Source organism: Scyliorhinus canicula, chromosome 11, assembly GCF_902713615.1.
Source record: "Scyliorhinus canicula chromosome 11, sScyCan1.1, whole genome shotgun sequence".
In the NCBI taxonomy this organism is placed as follows: Eukaryota; Metazoa; Chordata; class Chondrichthyes; order Carcharhiniformes; family Scyliorhinidae; genus Scyliorhinus; species Scyliorhinus canicula.
In genome coordinates, this window is record NC_052156.1 from 41,999,163 (window position 1) to 42,019,421 (window position 20,259).

Here is a 20,259-nt window from a genome sequence, read left to right on the forward strand (position 1 = left end):
CAACCTCACCCAGCTAATGAACCCCTCACCAAACCCAAACCTCCGCAACACATCCCACAGGTAACTCCACTCCACCCTATCAAAAGCTTTCTCCGCATCCATGGACGCCACTATTTCTGACTCCCCAGCCACCATCATAACATTCAGGAGCCTCCACGTTGGCATTCAATTGTCTCCCCTTTACAAACCTTGTTTGGTCCTCATGAATCACCGTCGGGACCACATCCTCCACCCTCCTGGACAGCACCATTGCCAACAACTTGACATCTACGTTAAGGAGCGAGATCGGCCTATAAGACCCACACTGAAGGGGGTCCTTGTCCCGCTTCTGGAGCAAAGAGATAATTGCCCTGGACATCGTCGGGGGCAGAGCCCCCCCCCCTCCCCCCGGCCTCATTCAGGGTCCTCACCAGCAGCGGGCCCAGCAAATCTGAAAATTTCTTGTAAAATTCCACTGGGGATCCGTCAGGCCCCGGCGCTTTCCCTGTCTGCATGCTTCCCAATGCCTCCCCTACTCTTGGGAACTCCAGCCTATCCAAAAAGCGGTCCATCCCGCCTGCTTCCCCCGGGGGTTACCGCCCGGTACGCCCCTCGTAAAAGGATCTGAACACACCATTGATGTCCTTTCCACCCTGCACTAAGTTCCCACCTGCATCCGTGGCTCCCCCAATTTCTCTAGCTGCCTCCCGCTCCCGGAGCTGGTGAGCCAACAACCGACTTGCCTTCTCCCCGTACTCGTACACTGCCCCCTGTGCCCTCCTCCACTGCGCCTCCGCCTTATGGGTGGTTAAAATGTCAAACTCCGCCTCCCTCAGAAGCCCCTCCCCCGGGGTGTCTGCACATCTCCTATCCACCCTGACCATCTCCTCCACCAGCCTCTCCCTCTCGACCCTCTCCCCCCTCTCCCTGTGCGCCCGAATGGATATCAGCTCCCCTCTAACTACTGCCTTTAGCGCTTCCCAACCATCCCAACCTGCACCTCCCCGTTGTCATTGGTTTCCAAATACCCCTCTATACCCCTACGGATCTGCCCGCACACTTCCTCCTCTGCCAAAAGCCCCACATCCAACCTCCACAGTGGGCGCTGATCCTTCCCCTCCCCCAGCTCCAGGTCCACCAAATGTGGAGCATGATCAGAAATGGCTATCGCCGAATACTCTGTCCCCACCACTCTCGGGATCAGCGCCCGGCTAAGCACAAAAAAGTCAATCCGGGAGTACGCCTTATGAACATGGGAGAAAAAGGAGAACTCCCTACCCCCTGGCTTCAAAAACCTCCAAGGGTCCACCCCTCCCATCTGGTCCATGAACCCCCTCGGCACCGAGGCCGCTATCGGCCTCCTGCCCGTCCTAGACTTCGAGCGATCCAGAGCCGGATCCAGCACCGTGTTAAAGTCCCCACCCAGGATCAATCCCCCTGTCTCCAGGTCCGGGATCAGGCCCAGCATACGCCGCATGAAGCCCGCATCATCCCAGTTGGGGGCATGAACACTAACCAAGACCACCCGCTCCCCCTGAAGTCTCCCACTCACCATCACATATCGACCTGCACTATCCGCCACCACTTTGGACGCGACGAATGACAGGCTCTTACCCACCAAAATTGCCACCCCACGGTTCTTCGCATCAAGCCCTGAGTGAAACACCTGTCCCACCCAACTTTTTCTGAGCCTCACCGTAACCCTGAGGTGCGTCTCCTGGAGCATAGCCACATCCACTCCCAGCCCCCTCAAGTGAGCCAAGACCCGGGATCGCTTCACCGGACCATTCAGCTCCCTCACGTTCCATGTGATCAACCGAACCCGAGGGGCCATCCCCTTCCCTCTACGCCGATCAGCCATAGCCCTGCCTCAACCCAGGGAACGTGCCCAGGGAACCCCCCAAGCCCGCTCCCCACGGTGGCAAACCACCCTCCCAACCCTCCCTTCACCATCCATTCCCTCACAGCTCACAGTCCCCGCAGCAACAACCCGGCACCCCCTCCTCCTCAAACCCCCCTACACCCCCCCCCAGCTAGGGCCACCCTAGCTGCGTTACCCCCAACATTATGCTTCCGTGAGTCAGCTGACCTCTGCTGACCCCGGCTACTCCCGACATAACCACGACCCCCCCCCCCCCCCCCCCCCCCCCCCCCCCCCCCCGATGCAACACAGCCACCAATCCCTCCCTGCCAGCGCCGGCCCCGCCCCCAATTCCTCCAGCGCGGGAAGAAAGCCTGCGCTTCCAACCCGAGCCCTGCCCCTCGACCCAACACGCGGGAAAAAGATGGACACATGACCCATCGGGACCCCAAACTCCTCCCCAACCCACCAGCGGAAAAAACAAAAAAAAGCACCACAATAAATTACCAACAGCCCCAAAGAAACCCCGAAAGAACCCAAATAACCATAACTAAAATAGCGGGAAATATCAGGAAACAACCCTCAGCAAACACAGCCAATATAGGCGAAAGGGTACCTAAGAGGGCAAAGCCTCCAAACAAAGTACATTTCCCCCCCAGCCCCCCAGTGTTCAGTCCGAATCTAAGTTCTCAGCCTGGACAAAAGCCCAGGCCTCCTCCGGAGAGTCAAAATAGAGCTGGCGGTCCTTGTACGTGACCCAGAGGCGAGCCGGCTGTAGAAGGCCAAACTTCACCCCCTTCCTGTGGAGCACTCCCTTCGCTCGATTGAAGCCAGCTCTTCTCCTCGCCACCTCCGCGCTCCAGTCCTGAAAAATCAGAACGTCCGTGTTCTCCCACCTGCTGCTCCTCTCCTTCTTCGCCCACCTCAACCCGCACTCCCGGTCAACCAAGCGGTGGAAACGGACCAGCACCACCCTGGGCGGCTTGTTTGGCCTGGGCTTCCGCTGCAGCACTCGATGGGTGCCTTCCAGCTCCAGGGGACCACAAAACGACCCCGCACCCATCAGCGAGTTTAACATTAGGACCACATAGGCCGCCAAATCCGAACCTTCCAGCCCCTCCGAGAGGCCCAAAATCCGTAGATTCTTCCGGCAGGAGCGGTTCTCCATCTCCTCCATCCTCGCCTGCCATTTCTTGTGCAGTGCCTCGTGCGACTCCACTTTCACTGCCAGTCCCAAAAGCTCATCCTCATTCTCCAAAGCCTTGTGCTGCAGCTCCCGAATCTCCACGGCCTGAGCCGTCTGAGTCGCCACCAGCTTGTCCAGCAAGGCCTTAAACGGCTCCAAAATCTCGGCTTTGAGCTCCTTGAAGGAGCACTGAAGCAGCTCCTGCTGCTCCCGCGGCCACTGCTGCCACGCTGCTGCTGCTTCCCCGCCTGCCGCCATCTTGCCTTTTCTGCCTCTCGCCTTTCTCTGTGGTAATACCGACTTCTGGACCGCTCCACTGCGAGTCCAGTCCATCCAACGGCCGCTGGGCACACTGGCTGTGTTTCCCCCCGGGGGAAAGTCGAAACAGCTCTGTTGCGGGCTCTAAAAAGAGCCCGAAATTCCAAAAAAAGCGGGAGCTGCCGAACGTGCGGCTTAGCTCCGCATTGCCGCCACCGGAAGTCCAATAAAACCATTTTCATGCCACTGAATATCATGGGGAAATGGGTAGATTCTTTCTTATTAAAGATGATCATTGCCTGACATTGCATGGCACGAACTTGCCACTTATCAGCCCAAGATTGAATGTTGTGTAGGTTTTGCTGCATGAAGGCACGCACTACCTCAGTATCTGAGGAGTTGCAAATGGAATTGAACACTGCAATCCCCACTTCTGACCTTGTGATGGAAGGAAGGTCATTGATGAAACAGTTGAATGGCTGGGCCTAGGACCCTGCTCTGAGGAACTCCTGCAGCAATGTCATGGGATATTTGGCCTCAACAGCCACCTTTCTTTGTGCGAGGTGTGCCTTCAGCTACCTGAGAGATTTTCTTGACTTCAATTTCATTGGAACTCCTTGATGCCATACCTAATCAATACTGCCTCGATGGCCAACCACTGTCACCTGACCTCTGAATTGTAGCTCTTTTGCTGATGTCTGTACCAAGACAATAATGAGCGACCAAATGGTCCTGGCAGGACTGAAACTGAGCACCGGTGAACAGGTTATTGGTGAGTTGTACACTGTCAATGTAACCTAGCATTACTTGGCTGAAGACTGAGAGTAGACTGATGGGGCTATAATTGATCAGATCGGGTTTGTCCTGCTTTTTATGGACAGGACATTATCTAAGCCAGGGTTTCCCAAACCTTTCCAGCGACAGAACCCTTTTGAGTTCCCAAGAGTACTGATGGAACCCCGGCGAAACATCCTTATTGTATTGCAGAGTTAAACCACAAACAATTGATTGTTTTTTGTGCAAATGGCAAAAACATACAGAAACAAAATTATGTAAATTCTTTCTATTTCTTGTGTGGCGACTGGGAGATTTTCAATGTAACTTCATTGCAGTGTTAATGTAAGCCTACTTGCGACAATAATAAAGATTATTATTGCGTATACATTTATTTTAATTAAAAAGTTCTCTTATTCAACAAAGTACTTAAGCCGTCCCAATTTTAATGGGAGGAGTGACGGTGCTGCTTTTGTACACACACACACACACCATCTGGTCACCTTCGCTCTCGCCTTGCCTGGAACTTGTTAGTAGCAGCAGCGTCAGTAATCAAACTTGTCCAATTAGAAGCCAGCTTCTCAGTGCATTGACTACTGACAGATTGACCAGTGTTCCTACCAGTAGCCGATGCAGTGTGAAAATCGCCTCCAATTGGCAAAGCTGGAAGGAAAGCTTATTTCAAATTTACAATGGCCAGACCTACCGCACAACCTCTTGATCTCTCCCTTAAGAACTCCAGGGTTCCACAGAACGTAGTTTGGGGAAACTGCCCTGGGAAATTGTAAGGGAGATGTCAGTGTTGCAGTTGTACTGAAACAGCTTGGCTAGGGCATGGCTAGTTATCAGGGCCCATAGCCATTTCCTGATGTGTCTTTCAATACTCATGCCACCAAGCCACTCGGCGATAGACATTTAAGTCCGAGAACCTATGTGCTCTTCTTTTGTTATTGTTTCTTCCAACATGGAGGATTGCTGATTCATTAGTTGAGGGAGGTTGGTTGATAGTGTCTTCCAAATATTTCCTAATCCATGTTTGACCTGAAACCGTGATATTTCACGGGGTCTGTAGTGGAGGACTTCCAAGGCCATTCTCTCCCACTGTATACCAGTGTGCCACCATCCCTGCTGGATCTGTTCTGCAGTGGGACAAGACGGACCTGAGGATAGCATGGAACATTGACTGAAAGGTATGTTTCTGTGAATTTGGCTAGCTCAAGCTGTTGCTTGACTGGTCTGTTGGAAAGTTATCCCAGTTAACTGGGTTGGTTCTGAGGCTAGGAGTTTGATTCTGTGCCCATGTACTTTCACTCAGCAAACATACAAAATTGCAATAATATTTGCAGTTTTATTAATTATTGTCACAATTCTTTTGAAAGTGCGATCTGTTATTGGGACTTTGTGAGTGGTACTAACAGTTCTGTTTGTCTCAGGTAGTGTATTATAGAACATATAGTGCAGAAGGAGGTCATTCGGCCCATCGAGTCTGCACTGACCCACTTAAGCCCTCACTTCCACCCTGTCCCCATAACCCAATAACCCCATCTAACCTTTTTTGGTCACTAAGGGCAATTTATCATGGCCAATCCACCTAACCTGCATGTCTTTGGACTGTGGGAGGAGAAACTGGAGCATCCGGAGGAAATCCACGCAGACACTGGGAGAACGTGCAGACTCCGCTAGCGCTGTGACGCCACAGTGCTAATTACTTGTGCGATTATAAATGCTGAAAGGAGGTGGCAAAGATGATCTGATTACAACAATAGTATAAGTATGCAAAAAACGTTCTTCAATTCTTTTATTTTGTATCATTTAATAACTCGTTTGTTGTGACTGAGAAGGAAAATGCCTTTTGGAAATTCACAATCTTTTTCATTCAATGTAGGTTACATTGTGAGATGATTTGATAAAAATGCTCAGATGGGAGGTGGGTGGCATGGTGGCGCAGTGGTGAGCACTGCTGCTTCATGGAGCCAAGAATCCGGGTTCGATCCCAGCCCAGGTCACTGTCTGTGTGGAGTTTGCACATTCTCACCGTCTCTGTGTGGGTCTCAGCCCCATCACCCAAGAAGATGCGCATGGTAGGAAAATTGGCCATGCTAAATTGTCCTTTAATTGAAACACAATAATTGGGTACTCTTAAATTTATATTTAACAAAATGCTCAGAAGGTATTTATGTGTGCCGCAGCAGTAGAGATTTTAGTTATTTTTTTCTCTCCCGCACCATAGGCACCTTTCTGGGATTTTGATGAAAACTGAATACAAGGTATTATTGCCTGTAAGACATGGTTGCACAGTGATCTTACAGACTGAATCATTAAGCTAGTGTTTAAAAATGTAATTTTTGGAATGTAGGTGTGTCTAACCAGTTGACATTAATTGCTCAGCACTATGCAGTTGTGGTAGATCCTTTCTTGCAACACTGCAGTCCATGTGATGTGCTCCCGCCATTCAACGATGCAGAGTTCCTAGATTTTGATCCAATGTTGATGAAGGAATGCATGTTGAAGTCAGCATGATGTATGTGGCTGAAGGGGAACTCTGTGGTGATGGTTTTCCCATGCACCTGCTGCCCTGTCCTCGGCTATGAAAGTCATGGGGTTGCTGTTGAAAACAAATTGACAAGTTGCTGCTGCATTCTACCCTATATACCACTAGATGCCAGTAGTGAATGGGGTTCCAATTGAGTGGTCTGCTTTATTCTAGATGTTGTAAAACTTTCAAACTGCTCCCATTCAAACAAATGGAGAGTACTGTCATGGCACCACTGATTTGTGCCAACAGATAGAGAAGAAGCTTCGGGGTGTCCAGAAATGAGTCATACACCCAGAATAACCAGCCTGTGACTTGCCATGGCATTTATATATTTGGGCCAGTTGAGGTTCTGACCAATGATGACACCCCACCTCCAAGATGTTGATAGTGGTGGACTAAGTGATATAAATGCCCAAAGTCCAAAGATGTGCAGGTTGGGTGGATTGGCCATGCTAAATTGCCCCTTTGTGTCCAGTTAGGTGGGGTTACAGGGATAGGTTGGGGAGTGGGCCAAGGTAGGGTGCTCTTTCGTAGTGTCGCTGCAGACTCGATGGGCCAAATGGCCTCCTTCTGCTATTACTCGTAGGAATCCTATGATTCTTTGATTCTATGAAATGCTGTTGCATAACAATCGTTCATGGGTCGGCTCCCTCTTATTGAAATGGTCATTGCATCACACTTATGTAAAACAGACAGACAATGGGAAGTGTTCCATTTCCTCTCATGGCGGATGGAAGATGAGGAAAAATTGGACTACGTTGCAAAACATGATTTGGTCCCCTTTTTATTATCCTACCTTTTTGTTCTTAAATTCCTATCTACATTTGTAATACAAATTGCCTATATAAACATGTCTCAATGAGGGCATAATTACAGTGTGTCAAGATTGCATAGGCGCACTTTCCATTTTACATTTATAACAAAGGTTAAAAAAAATGGGACTTTACAGGGGAAATGTTGACCGGTAGTGCAAGCAGATGTGATTTCAATAGATAAAATATTACCATTTTGTCTGAACGTCCACTCACGCATTTCCTCATTGTCACAAATGAAGACATCTGGTACAACTAGATTCAACTTTTTTGGACAGCACGTGGAGTATTTCTGCTGAGATCGCTTCTGTTTTTCCTTCATTTAATTTAAAGTATATATTCTTTAGAATTTAGGGTCATGGCTGTTTTGAGAAAATATTAAATATTTGCCCGCAAATGTGAAATACAAAGGTTTTCCAGGAGTGTTTCAGACCTTGCCAGTACCATCAAGAAAGTTTACCTATGCTTCTGTAGTATGCATACATGCACATATAGAAAATAAAGGACATACAGTTAGTTGTTTTGGGTTACTCTACTGCATTTCTTCATGGCTAATGTTAGGTGCAAGGTGCATTCATTCAACAGGAAGCATGGATAGGGATAGGTGTTTGGAAGAAAACAAAAGGTAACCTCACATGTTGGTAACACTTTTGAGATCTTTCAAGGTGGAGTGAGTACTTTTCAGGTCCTAAAGTGGTACCTAGGCTTTGTGCATGATCTTCCCAAAAGGGAACAAAATCCCAGAGCGAGCGTGTTTAGCTGCATGTTACCCGGCCCTCCAGTGCGGAGATACACATGGCTATTCAATGCGACTCACTTTGAATAAGGGGCCAGAACGAGGAACGCGCGGCCAAGGCTGCACACAGCCCCGTTTTTTTACAATGGGGCGTTCCGCTCTCCGGAATTCCCCGTTGTAGCGAGAGATCGAGGCACCATTTTGAAATGGCGTCTCAATCTCCGAAGCCACGATAAGAATCCCCCCCCCCCCCCAAAAAAAAAAGCAAACAGCAGAGGTGGCCCATTGACTAGGAAGAATGAAATGAAATGAATGAAAATCGCTTATTGTCACAAGTAGGCTTCAAATGAGTAGGCAAAAATAAGTACTGAACTCTGTTGAGTTTTTTTACTCTTTCATAGGATGTAACCAGCAATGCCAATGTTTATTGCTCATCCTTAATTATCCTTGTTAATGCGCTAGTGAGCCACTTTCCTGAACTACTGTACTCCATCAGATGTAGGTATTGTTGGGAGGGCGGTTCCAAGTTTTTGACCCAACAAGAATAAAGGAATGGTGATATAGTTCCAAGTCAGGATGGTGTACAGCTTGAAGGAGAACTTGTAAGTGGTGCTGTTTCCATGTGTCTTCTACCCTTGTCTTTCCAGGTGATAGAGATTGTGGGTTTTGAAGGAGGTTTAATGAGTTGCTGAAGTGCACCTTGCAGATGGTACATATTGCTGCCACATTGCCAGTGGTGGAGGTAGTAAATGTTTATGGTGGTGGATGTGGTATCAAACAAATGGACTGCTTTGCCCTGGATGGTGTTGAACTTCTCGAGGATTGTTGGAGTAACACTTATTCAGGCAAATGGGGGTATTCCATAACTTTTAGTTTGCAGAAAGGCTTTGGGGAGTTTGGAGATGAGTTATTCATGGGAGAACTCCCAGCCTTTGACCTGCTATTATAACCACACAATTTGCCTCGCAAGTTCCTGGCAGTTAGAAATCCCAAGATGTTGACTGTGGCAGATTTGGTGATGGGAATGTCTTTGAATGTCAAAGGGAGAGGATTGGATTCTCTTTTGTTAGGACTGGTCATTGACTGCTTCTTGGTGAATGTGAATGTATATGAACAACTTGCCACTTATCAGCCTGATAAAGTCTTGCTGCATGTGCACAGACTTCTCATGAATCTGAGGAGTCATGAACACTGACCTTCTGATGGCCTTATCACTGCTAACCGTGAAAAAGTTATTGATAAAATAGCTAAAGATTGTTGGGTTCGAAGGAGCTCCTGCAGCAATGTACTTGGGCTGGGATTGTTGGCTTCTAACAACCAGAAGCAACCAGTGGAGAGTTTTCTCCATGATTCCTATTGCCTTCAATTTTTCTTGGGCTTGTTGATGTCTTTTTCAATCAAGTGCTGCCTTGATGTCAATGACAGTCACTTTCACCTCACCTCAGAAATGTAGCTCCACGTTTGGGTCATGGCTGAAATGAAGCCTGAAGCAGAGTGGCCCTGATGGAACCCAAACTAAGCATTCATGAACATGTTATTGCTGAGCAAGTGCAGCTTGATAGCTCTGTTGTCACAATCTGTCACTTTGCTGATGATTGAGAATATCCTGAGAGGTGGTAATTGGTCAGATTGGAATGCCCTACTTTTTGTGGACAGGGCATATCGTGTAAATGCTAGTTTTTTTGGCTGTACTGGATCAACCTGACTTGGGCTGCTGCTAATTCTGGACCGCAAGTCTTCAGTACTGAACAATGCTGTTTTCAGGGCCCTGGCCTTTGCGGTACCTAGTACATTCAGCCAGTTGTTGATATCATGTGGAGTGAATCAAATTGGTTGAAGATTGGCCTCTGTAATGCTGAGGATCTCGGGAGGATGCTGAAATGGATCATCCACTTGGCGCTTCTGGCTGAAGATGGTTCCAAATGCCATAACTTGTCCTTTTGCAATGATTTGCTGGGCTGCGCCATCGTCAGGATGGGACGTGTCTGGAGCCTTCTGTTCCACTTAGTCATTTAACTGCCCATCACCAGTCCTGCTGATGTGGCAGGACAGCAGAGTTTTGATCTGATCTGTTGGTTGCGGAATTGCTTAGCTGTGTCTATTGCAAGCTGCTTCTGTTGTTAAGCATGCATGTAGTTTTGTGTTGTAGCTTTAACAGGTTGGCACCTCTTTTTTATGTATGCCTGATTTTGGTTGAAAACCATCCTTCTGTTCATCACCCACAGTGCCTCTTGGATATCCAATTTTGAGTAACCAGATCTGTGCTAAATTTATCCTATATTGCATGGTGATAGTGCCATACATGGTGGACAGTATCCTCAAGTGTGAAGACAGCCTCTTGTCTCCATGAGGATTGTGCATCTTGCCAGGTAGATTGATAAAGATTAGGTCAAGTAGGCTTTTCCAGCTTGTTGGTTCACTTGCCACCTTCCACCTGCCCAGTCTAGTACGCATGACCTTCAGGACTCAGCCAGCGTGATCAGTTGTGGTGCCACTGAGCCATTCTTGGTGATGGGAATTGAAATTCTCCACCCAGAGTGCATTCTGTCTCCTGCTCTCCAGTGCCTCTTCCGAGTAGTGCTCAACACGGAGGAGTGCTGATTTAATCTGCTGAGGGAGGGCAGTATACAGTAATCAGCATGACATTCCATGGGCCAAAACAAAAACAGAATACTGGACAATCTCAGAGGTTGGACAACATCTGTGGAGAGAGAAGGGAGCTAATGTTTCGAGTCTGGATGACTCTTTGTCAAAGCTTGTCATAACCAGACAACAAAACCTGAATGAGCATATGACTGAATCATAACTTGAAGAGCAGAGCAGAAGGTACATTATTATATTGAATGTAGGAAAATCATCCAAGTAGTTATCTGAAGTGGTCAAGGAATGTTTTTTTCCTCCAAATCTAATAGTGCAACCCGATGCCAGTCCATTAATGGTAATTGGATAAACATATGGATGATAAGGGAATACTGCAGATAGGCTTTAGAGTGGTTTCACAGGTCGGCGCAACATTGAGGGCCGAAGGGCCCTGTACTGTGCTGTAATGTTCTATTTTGAACCATTCTGTACGGTAGCTCATTTGAGGTTAATTCCATGAAGTTTGTGCATGAAGATCTTTTGCCATCAATCATTTTAAGAATGAGAATATTAATACTTTGCTTTGACTGGCATCATAGAAAACCGGTTTCAGTTCTTCTCTTTTCATAAACACCCATAAATCTGGATCTACTTTGCACCTGTTTAGTCATTTACACATCTTAGTGCAGTAATTTTTAGTTTACTGTTGAGTCTGTGTATTTGGATTGTGCGTTTTGGTTAAGAAGGTTTTTCTTTTCTGAAGAAGCTTTTTGTTTGTAAACAGAGGAGCATTGATAACTGGGGTGTAGCTACTTAAATGAACTTTCCGTTGGATCAAGTATTTGCTGAATAGGAGGATAATTCTGGCCTTGAAGTACTATTAATGAAGTCACTAAAAACTGAACGTCACACACTGAAATTTATTAAGCTTTGAATTTCTGGGATGCTGATGAACAAACGTTCAATTGTACAGTGTCACAATAGTTGTTTTGTTAAATCTTTGAACTGTAGGTCCTAAGTTTACCACTTAAATTCCATGAAATGTTTATTTTAAAGAATAAACTGGAAGTTCTGGTCAGTTTGTGACACAATGTGGAAATATGTTTTACTTGCCTTGTATTTTCAAAAATTATATATTTGCATCCAGATTCCAAAACTAAAATTAAGTGCATTTGGAAATTGTTACTTGATTAGTTGTTTCTAAATTCCCTCTTATAGGCACCTGAATTTGAACTTTCTCGAAGAACTGTAGCCCTCTTAACATCACTACCTTTCTCCAACAAAGTGGTTGATCTTAAATGGGATTTGGTGCCTGTGTTCCTAAATGTTCACATAGAATCTCTGCAGTGCAAAAGGAGGCAATTTGGCCCATCGAGTCTGCACTGACCCTCTGAAAGAGCCCCTCCCTATCCCCTTAACCTAACTTAACCTTTGAGACACTAAAGGGAAATTTAACATGGCCAATTCACCTAGCCTGCACATCTTTGGACAGTGGGAGGAAACCGACGCAGACACTGGGAGAAAGCGTAAACTCCACTGAGCACAAACTACACACAGTCACCCAAGGTTGGAATTGAATGTGGTCTCTGGCGATGTGAGGCAGCAGTGCGAGCCACTGCTGTTTAGTTGTGTTGCAATTAGAAATGGTTTTCTGATCAGAAGACTTGTTATTGGGATATTACTGTTTTACGTTTCAACTGCAAATATTAGCAAAACAATACAGAAATATGTGGTGTCCTGGTTAGGATTGAAGATTTGTTTTCTGGCCACCATTATACAATGATATAGATATGACCTTAAGTTTAAAAAGCTCTTGATTATTTTATCTTTCTGGAGTTTCCCTTTGATGTAGCTACTTTATGCTGAATGTTTGGATTTGGTTTTATCCACTGAGGTGTTACATATTCAAATATATTGGTGCAGGTCAATGATAGATAATGCTCCTTCAACTTTAATTCTGTACTGAAAATTGAAGAAAGATTTCAGTACCACATTTGCACCTGTCACCAGAGCAAAAGAAGTTGAACATACTGAGCAGATTTGTCAATTTGACTAAAATGTCTGAGAATTTTTCTTCTTCTTCGGTTTGGCCGAAACTTTAAAATTAATAGTTATAACATTGTTTTGGTCATTTGTTATATACTATTTTCAGTCGCTTCTCTGCCCATATGGTTAAGATCAAGTGTAGTATCTGCTCTGCCTTTTAGCTCAGATCTGGTATGTCTCTCTTGTGGGGACCATGAATTGGATTTAATTTGAGTTTGAATTGGTTTTTGGAGCAGGCAAGGAGCTGGATTAGGGGTTCGCCCCTGTCCACACTCTGAGCCCTGGCTTTGTAACTCAGAAAAAGTAATTTAAAAAAACAGAAATATTTTGTATGTCACGAGAGATGATGCAATTTGTTTTTCCAAAAAGAAGTGTTTACAGTCCCTAAGATTTTCATCATGCAAAGCAAGTTTTCTAAACCTACTGGGATTTAATTGGTTAACTGTTCATTCTCTGTCAGTGGACTCGGTTGATTACTATTACATAGTGTTGGAATGTAGTCAAGTAGTAAATGCAATTTGCTTTTGGTCAAGTAATAAACTTTCTTCACTTTTGACCGGTTTTGTAATTTTTTAGTTGCGTCCTTTTGAGTATGTCAATGTGACTCAATTGGCAGCACTTTTGCCTTTTGAATCGGTTGACAGTGGGTTCTCAAAGACATCTTTCTTTACAAGTGAAGGAAAAATTCATTTGCCCGTTCGGACATGTTGTTTGAAACTTTCTAGCAGCTAGTAGCTAACGGAAGCACGGTAGCATAGTGGTTAGCATAAATGCTTCACAGCTCCAGGGTCCCAGGTTCGATTCCCGGCTGGGTCACTGTCTGTGCGGAGTCTGCACGTCCTCCCCGTGTGTGCGTGGGTTTCCTCCGGGTGCTCCGGTTTCCTCCCACAGTCCAAAGATGTGCGGGTTAGGTGGATTGGCCATGCTAAATTGCCCGTAGTGTCCTAAAAAAAAAAGTAAGGTTAAGGGGGGTTGTTGGGTTACGGGTATAGGGTGGATACGTGGGTTTGAGTAGGGTGATCATTGCTCGGCACAACATCGAGGGCCGGAGGGCCTGTTCTGTGCTGTACTGTTCTATGTTCTAGTGACATCTCATAAGTTCCATGGTTCCTACCTGAAATCTGTTCGTCTAAACTGTACAGTTGAGTACATTTATTGTCATGAGACACTTCCTAGAGCAAAAACAGATAATGCTGGAATCATAGAATCATAGAATTTACAGTGCAGAAGGAGTCTGCACTGGCCCTTGGAAAGAGCCCCCCACACCTCCACCTATCCCCTTTATCCCCGTAACCCGACCAAACCTTTTTGGACACTAAGGGCAATTTAGAATGCCTAATCCACCTAACCTGCACATCTTTGGACTGTGGGAGGAAACCGGAGCACCCGGAGGAAACCCACATACACACGGGGAGAACATGCAGATCCGCACAGACGGTGACCCAAGTCGGGAATCAAACCTGAGACCCTGGAGCTGTGAAGCAACTGTATTAACCGCTATGCTACCATGCTGCCCAAGGCTACCGTGGAGACTCAGCAGGTCAGCCAATATCAGCAGTGAGAACAAAGTAGTTAACATTTCAGGTGTCTTTTAGTGCAGGGTATGCCTGATTGCTTCCATTATATTCTCTTTCCATTTAGTAGACAGTTGAGTCATATTTTTTCATTTTAACTCATTTCATTTCATTTATACTACCAAATGGATATCTGCTATTTCGCACATTTCCAATGTAAATATTTAACTACTTTTTTTGAGAATTGATCACTGTTGCAACTTTGCCAATTTAAGCATCAAATCCTATTTAGTGCATCTAAAAGTTTGTCTTAATAATAATAATCGCTTATTGTCACGAGTAGGCTTCAATGAAGTTACTGTGAGAAGCCCCGAGTAGCCTCATTCCGGCGCCTGTTCAGGGAGGCCGATATATAACATGGGTTATTTTCATGGCACAATTCAAAACTTTTCATGGCATTGTTTAAAGAAAAACAGGGCAATTCTAGCTCTTATAAATATTTATTCCTCAAACAACATTAAAGGGCCTCCTCCTCTGCTTCTAGGATCCTTCAATTTATTACTAGAGAGATATAGTACAAAAGCAAGTAAGTTATGCCACACCGTTATCACCTAAATACTCTCAACCCTTTCTAAATTGTTCAAATGCCGAGTGCTCCTTTGCCACCAGTGATTCTGGCTTGTATGTATTTTAAATTTATTTTTTCTTTCACTGTTCTTTCTTGATACTCAACTCCACTATGTCCGACCTTTTGTTTTCCGTGTATATTTTCTACTTCTTGTATCTCTGCTACTGCTCACTCTTTGTGAAGAGTGAAGGCTAACAACCCAAGGAATTGCCATGGAGAGATTTCTCAATACAGCTTCAGATAAACAAATATTTCTCTATTCTTTCAAATCAGAAGACTAGCTGCACAACATGCTCATAATAGATTTTTCCCCTTTATTTTGTTGGTGTTTTTCTCTTCTGTATGGCTGATCTAAATCCATTAAAATCAACTATACTAACAGTCTACAGCCAAAAATGAGCTCCGAGTGTCTTAAATCTTGTTATTTAAAAGTAGTAGAGACCTGCAAGACTGAGGCCCCACATCAGCTGCTGAGGCAAGTGGGGCAGGCAGGGAGAGGGAAGTGTGTGGTAATGGGGTTTGGTTCTCTGCTGATTGGGCTTTATCTGCTTGGAAGTGTTTAAACTACAGTTTTTTAAAAAAAAAGACACCTACCTTTCCACAGCCTTTTTTTTGCTGCAGAAAGCAAGTGTCCAAAGATCTGTCTTGTGTCAAGCCCAGCAAAAACACACAAGGGTTTAAAGGAGCTTAACGGCTGGAAGAATTTAATCTGAGCTCGACGGCAGCCATTGCTGGCTCAAAGCTTGCAACCCCTTGTCTTGCGACCCATGGTTTGTGAAACGTTGCCCCGCATACACTCATAAATTGATGTAAAACATCTCATGACACTAGTTAAAGAAAAACAGGTAAGATCTGGTTTCTTGACTATATTTAGCCCTCATAAAACATTAAAGCTTATTATTTGATCATTGCAGCACGCTGCGACCAAGAAAACACAACAGCGCCTATACGTCCTCAGGAAACTAAGGAAATTCGGCCTGTCCATATTGACGCTTGACAATTTTTACAGATGCACCATAGAAAGCATCCTGCCTGGCTGCATCACAGCCTGGTATGGCAACTGCTCGGCCCAAGAAACTACAGAGAGTCGTAAACACAGCCCAGTGCATCACGCGAACCCGCCTCCCATCCATTGACTCTGACTACACCTCCCGCTGCCTTGGGAAAGCAGGCAGCATAATCAATGACCCCTCCCACTCTGGTTATTCTCCCTTCCAACTTCTTCCATTGGGCAGGAGGTATAAATGTTTGAGCACATGCACTAACAGGTTCAAAAACAGCTTCTTCTCCGATGTAACCAGACTCCTGAATGACCCTCTTATGGACTAAACTGATCTCTTCACACACCTTCTCTCCTGAGTAGTACTACACTCCTAATGCTCACCCGATGCCTGTGTCTATGTATTTACATTGTGTAATTATGTAATCCTCTGTTTTTCCATGTATGGAATGATCTGTCTGGACTGTATGCAGAAAAATACTTTTCACTGTACCTCTGTACATGTGACAATAAATCAAATTCAATTCAATTCAGTTTATGAGAATTTGCTGTATGCAGTTTGATGCAGAAGCGTTCCACTACTTCACAGCAGAGTTTACACTTAAGAAGTACTTCATGAACTGTAAAGCATTTGGGATGTCCTGTGATCAAGAAACAGATTTCCTTCTTACCTCTTTCATTAAAATTCAGTAGATACAATGTTCCTCACTGAAGTTAACAACTCCAATTAGCAAATGAAACTAGATATATTGTATGAAGAACGTTTGAAGTATAGGAAAATCTCTTCACTGGACTGAAATAGGTCCGTATGCAAGATTGGGAACTGTTCCTAAACCGTATTTCAAAATTAGAGTATTTATCCCTTTCACAATAAAAGCAAAAAGTAGGTCAAAGTGACAAAAAAATGGAAATCCTGGAATGCAAATTGAAACAAAGGGAAACTCCAGAAAGAGGAACCTTGTTCCAAGTCACTGATAATACAAAGATTCATGTTTAATGTATAGTAAATTCTAAAACCTTGCAACAGAGATGAGTAATATGAAGGCATTTGTCAAAATGCCTCACACGAAGTCTGTACCTAGGGCTAAAGTTGTTCAAATCTGGTGTTTCATGTGGCCAGCCATTGTCTGGACAAAGCAATTTCTAGCACAATACGAAAAAATGTGGTCATTACATATAGAATTTACAGTGCAGAAGGAGGCCATTCAGCCCATCGAGTCTGCACCGGCTCCTGGAAAGAGCACCCTACCCAAGGTCAACACCTCCACCCTATCCCCATAACCCAGCAACCCCACCCAACACTAAGGGCAATTTTGGACACTAAGGGCAATTTATCATGGCCAATCCACCTAACCTGCATATCTTTGGACTGTGGGAGGAAACCGGAGCACCCGGAGGAAACCCACGCACACACAGGGAGGATGTGCAGACTCCACACAGACAGTGACCCAAGCCGGAATCGAACCTGGGACCCTGGAGCTGTGAAGCGATTGTGCTATCCACAATGCTACCGTGCTGCCCCATCATAAAGATTTGGGATCAAATCTAAATGCTGGCTGAGAAATCTGAAACTTAGTATTTAGACCGACTAGATGTTCAAACTTTTTCTTTAGCCATTACCCTCTCCACAGCAAATTGAGTGATTATGATTTCACCTTGTCGTCTGTCAGGAACCCTTCATGCTCTTGGACATCACATAATTGTGTTAACTTTTACAGGCAATTGTTGCCAATAATTCCATTACAATCACAGTTAATAGACTAAGCTGACATTGGTCCCATTTGATCCTCTTCTTACAATTACATTTTTTGAAATATATATATTTTTTGTGCTCCAATCAAGGGGGCATTTTTTTGACTCTTGTTTACCTTGTGATTCTGTATGAAAAACAAATGTTATTTTTAAAAGCCTGAACAGCTGTTGTTCACACAGTTTGCATCTGGTTCACACCCAATATTCTCTTGTGAATATTTTTCTATGTGGTTTGAATGCTTGGAATGATTGGCATTGACATATTGAATTTAATCTGTACATTTGCCCTGTGCCCTGCCTTTCTCTCTTTCTTGGTCTTAACTTCCTGATGATGAAATTCTAACTTTTCATAAAGAATGGCGGCAGGTTCCTGAAAAATATTTGGTTGAGTGAAACTCCTAACTCTCTCTCTTCCCTCTCAGCCCAATAGTGGGTGAATTTCAGAACTAAGGGCAATGAATACAACATGGTTACTAATAAATTCAATGGAGCAATGAGGAAAATAATCTTCACTCAGAGTGGGTAGATTGTGGAACTCACTAGCAAAAGAAGTTGTTGAGGCAAATAACCCAGATGTTTTCAAGGGGAAACTACACAATTATATGAGCACAGTAGTATTGTGGATAGCACAATTGCTTCACAGCTCCAGGGTCCCAGGTTCGATTCCGGCTTGGGTCACTGTCTGTGCGGAGTCTGCACATCCTCCCCGTGTGTGGGTGAGTTTCCTCCGGGAGCTCCGGTTTCCTCCCACAGTCCAAAGATATGCAGGTTAGGTGGATTGGCCATGATAAATTGCCCTTAGTGTTGGGTGGGGTGTTGCTCGTTCTGGTGAGTGTGCTTTACACTCAATTGGCTCTGTTTTATTACTTGGCTCTAGAGTCGCCAGGTATCCTTGTGATACCACCACGAGGTTCAAGTTCAGATCAATGACTCAATACACAATTAGTAAGGTTCAAAACAAGACACGTTTATTAATACACAGTTATTCGCTACTCATGCATATAATACTAAAAGACTAAACTATTCCTGCCACTAATAGGCCAATACGTATCTGGATAAGGGAACCCGCCGGATCAGGGAACGATGGCCTCTTGCTCTGTACTGGATCTGCAGGCTTCCAGCTGGTATGGACTAAGGGGTCAGGAATGTCTATCTCGTAGCGTGCGTTGTATGACATTTACTTGGTGGTGCAGCAATCGGCCAGGCCTCTCCTTCTTACGGTCAAGTTCTTCGACAGCTGCTAAGGTGTTCTGCTGGGAGGGCCGGCTCAGAGAGCGAACTGAACTCTGGACCTGTCTTTTATAGGTCCCAGGGGCTTCGCGCCCATTTTGGCGGACCCTGAGCTTACTTCCAATCGATTGGATCCCATACCAATCAATTGGTTTGAATTCCCCAATACTGGGGCCGTTTCTCGATCTCTGGGCATTTAACATAGAACATAGAACAGTACAGCACAGAACAGGCCCTTCGGCCCTCAATGTTGTGCCGAGCCATGATCACCCTACTCAAACCCACGTATCCACCCTATACCCGTAACCCAACAACCCCCCCTTAACCTTACTTTTATTAGGACACTACGGGCAATTTAGCATGGCCAATCCACCTAACCCGCACATCTTTGGACTGTGGGAGGAAACCGGAGCACCCGGAGGAAACCCACGCACACACGGGGAGGATGTGCAGACTCCAAAACAGACAGTGACCCAGCCGAGAATCGAACCTGGGACCCTGGAGCTGTGAAGCATTTATGCTAACCACCATGCTACCCTGCTGCCCCATTCTTTCTGGCTTGTTTGTCTCCTTTGTTTCAGACTCCCGTTGGCGCCGAGGAGTCTGACTTGCTATTGAGTGTCTTAAATGTAGCTAATTGTTGTAGCTATTGTTCCCGGGGATCGCTCATCAATATGTATAACTGCTGGTTTCAGTGCTGTCTGCTTTCTTTTCAGGCAGAATACACAGGAAAAGTCTGCAAACTGCTTGTTTCTCTAGGATTGTCCAATTTTCCCTGCTGTCTTTGCATTTCTCCATTTTGTGTGGGGAAGTGGCCAACTCAGGTGGCTACAGGGGTTACTGGGTTATGGGGATAAGGTGGAGGTGTTGACCTTGGGTAGGGTGCTCTATCCAAGAGCCGGTGCAGACTCGATGGGCCGAATGGCCTCCTTCTGCACTGTAAATTCTATGAAAAGGGAATAGAAAGCTTTGCTGAAAGGCTGAGTTGAGATTAATAGAAAGAACCTTGTGTTGTGTCTGGACATTAGCACAGATTAGTTGGTCCAAATGGCCAGTTTCTGTGCTGTATTTTCAATGTTGTTATGAGTCATACTTGTGCCCTTTCTCCCAGTTAGGCCAAATATGAAAATCTTTGTTTGCTTAACAAACTATTATCTGGTGTTCAGATTATGTGTATTTTATAGTGTTGTATGTATGTATATATTTATATAATTTCCTATATAGTACAGAATTATTTTATGCTTGCATTGAATCTGATCAGAGCAGTTTCATGACCAATGGGTGCAACTATTTTAGATAATGGATTCAAGTTTTCCTTTAGAATCTACACATTAGCTATTGATGACAAATGAACTGCGTTCGGGATG

General features: G+C 45.2%; 1 protein-coding gene and 1 pseudogene across 10 annotated transcripts in view; both read left to right on the top strand.

The window, feature by feature from the left end:
* The window catches only part of slmapa (sarcolemma associated protein a), a 287,081-nt gene that overhangs the window by 16,077 nt on the left and 250,745 nt on the right, over positions 1–20,259 (top strand). The gene's annotated exons all lie outside the window — the stretch shown is intronic.
* LOC119974051 lies at positions 12,874–13,074 on the top strand (annotated as a pseudogene).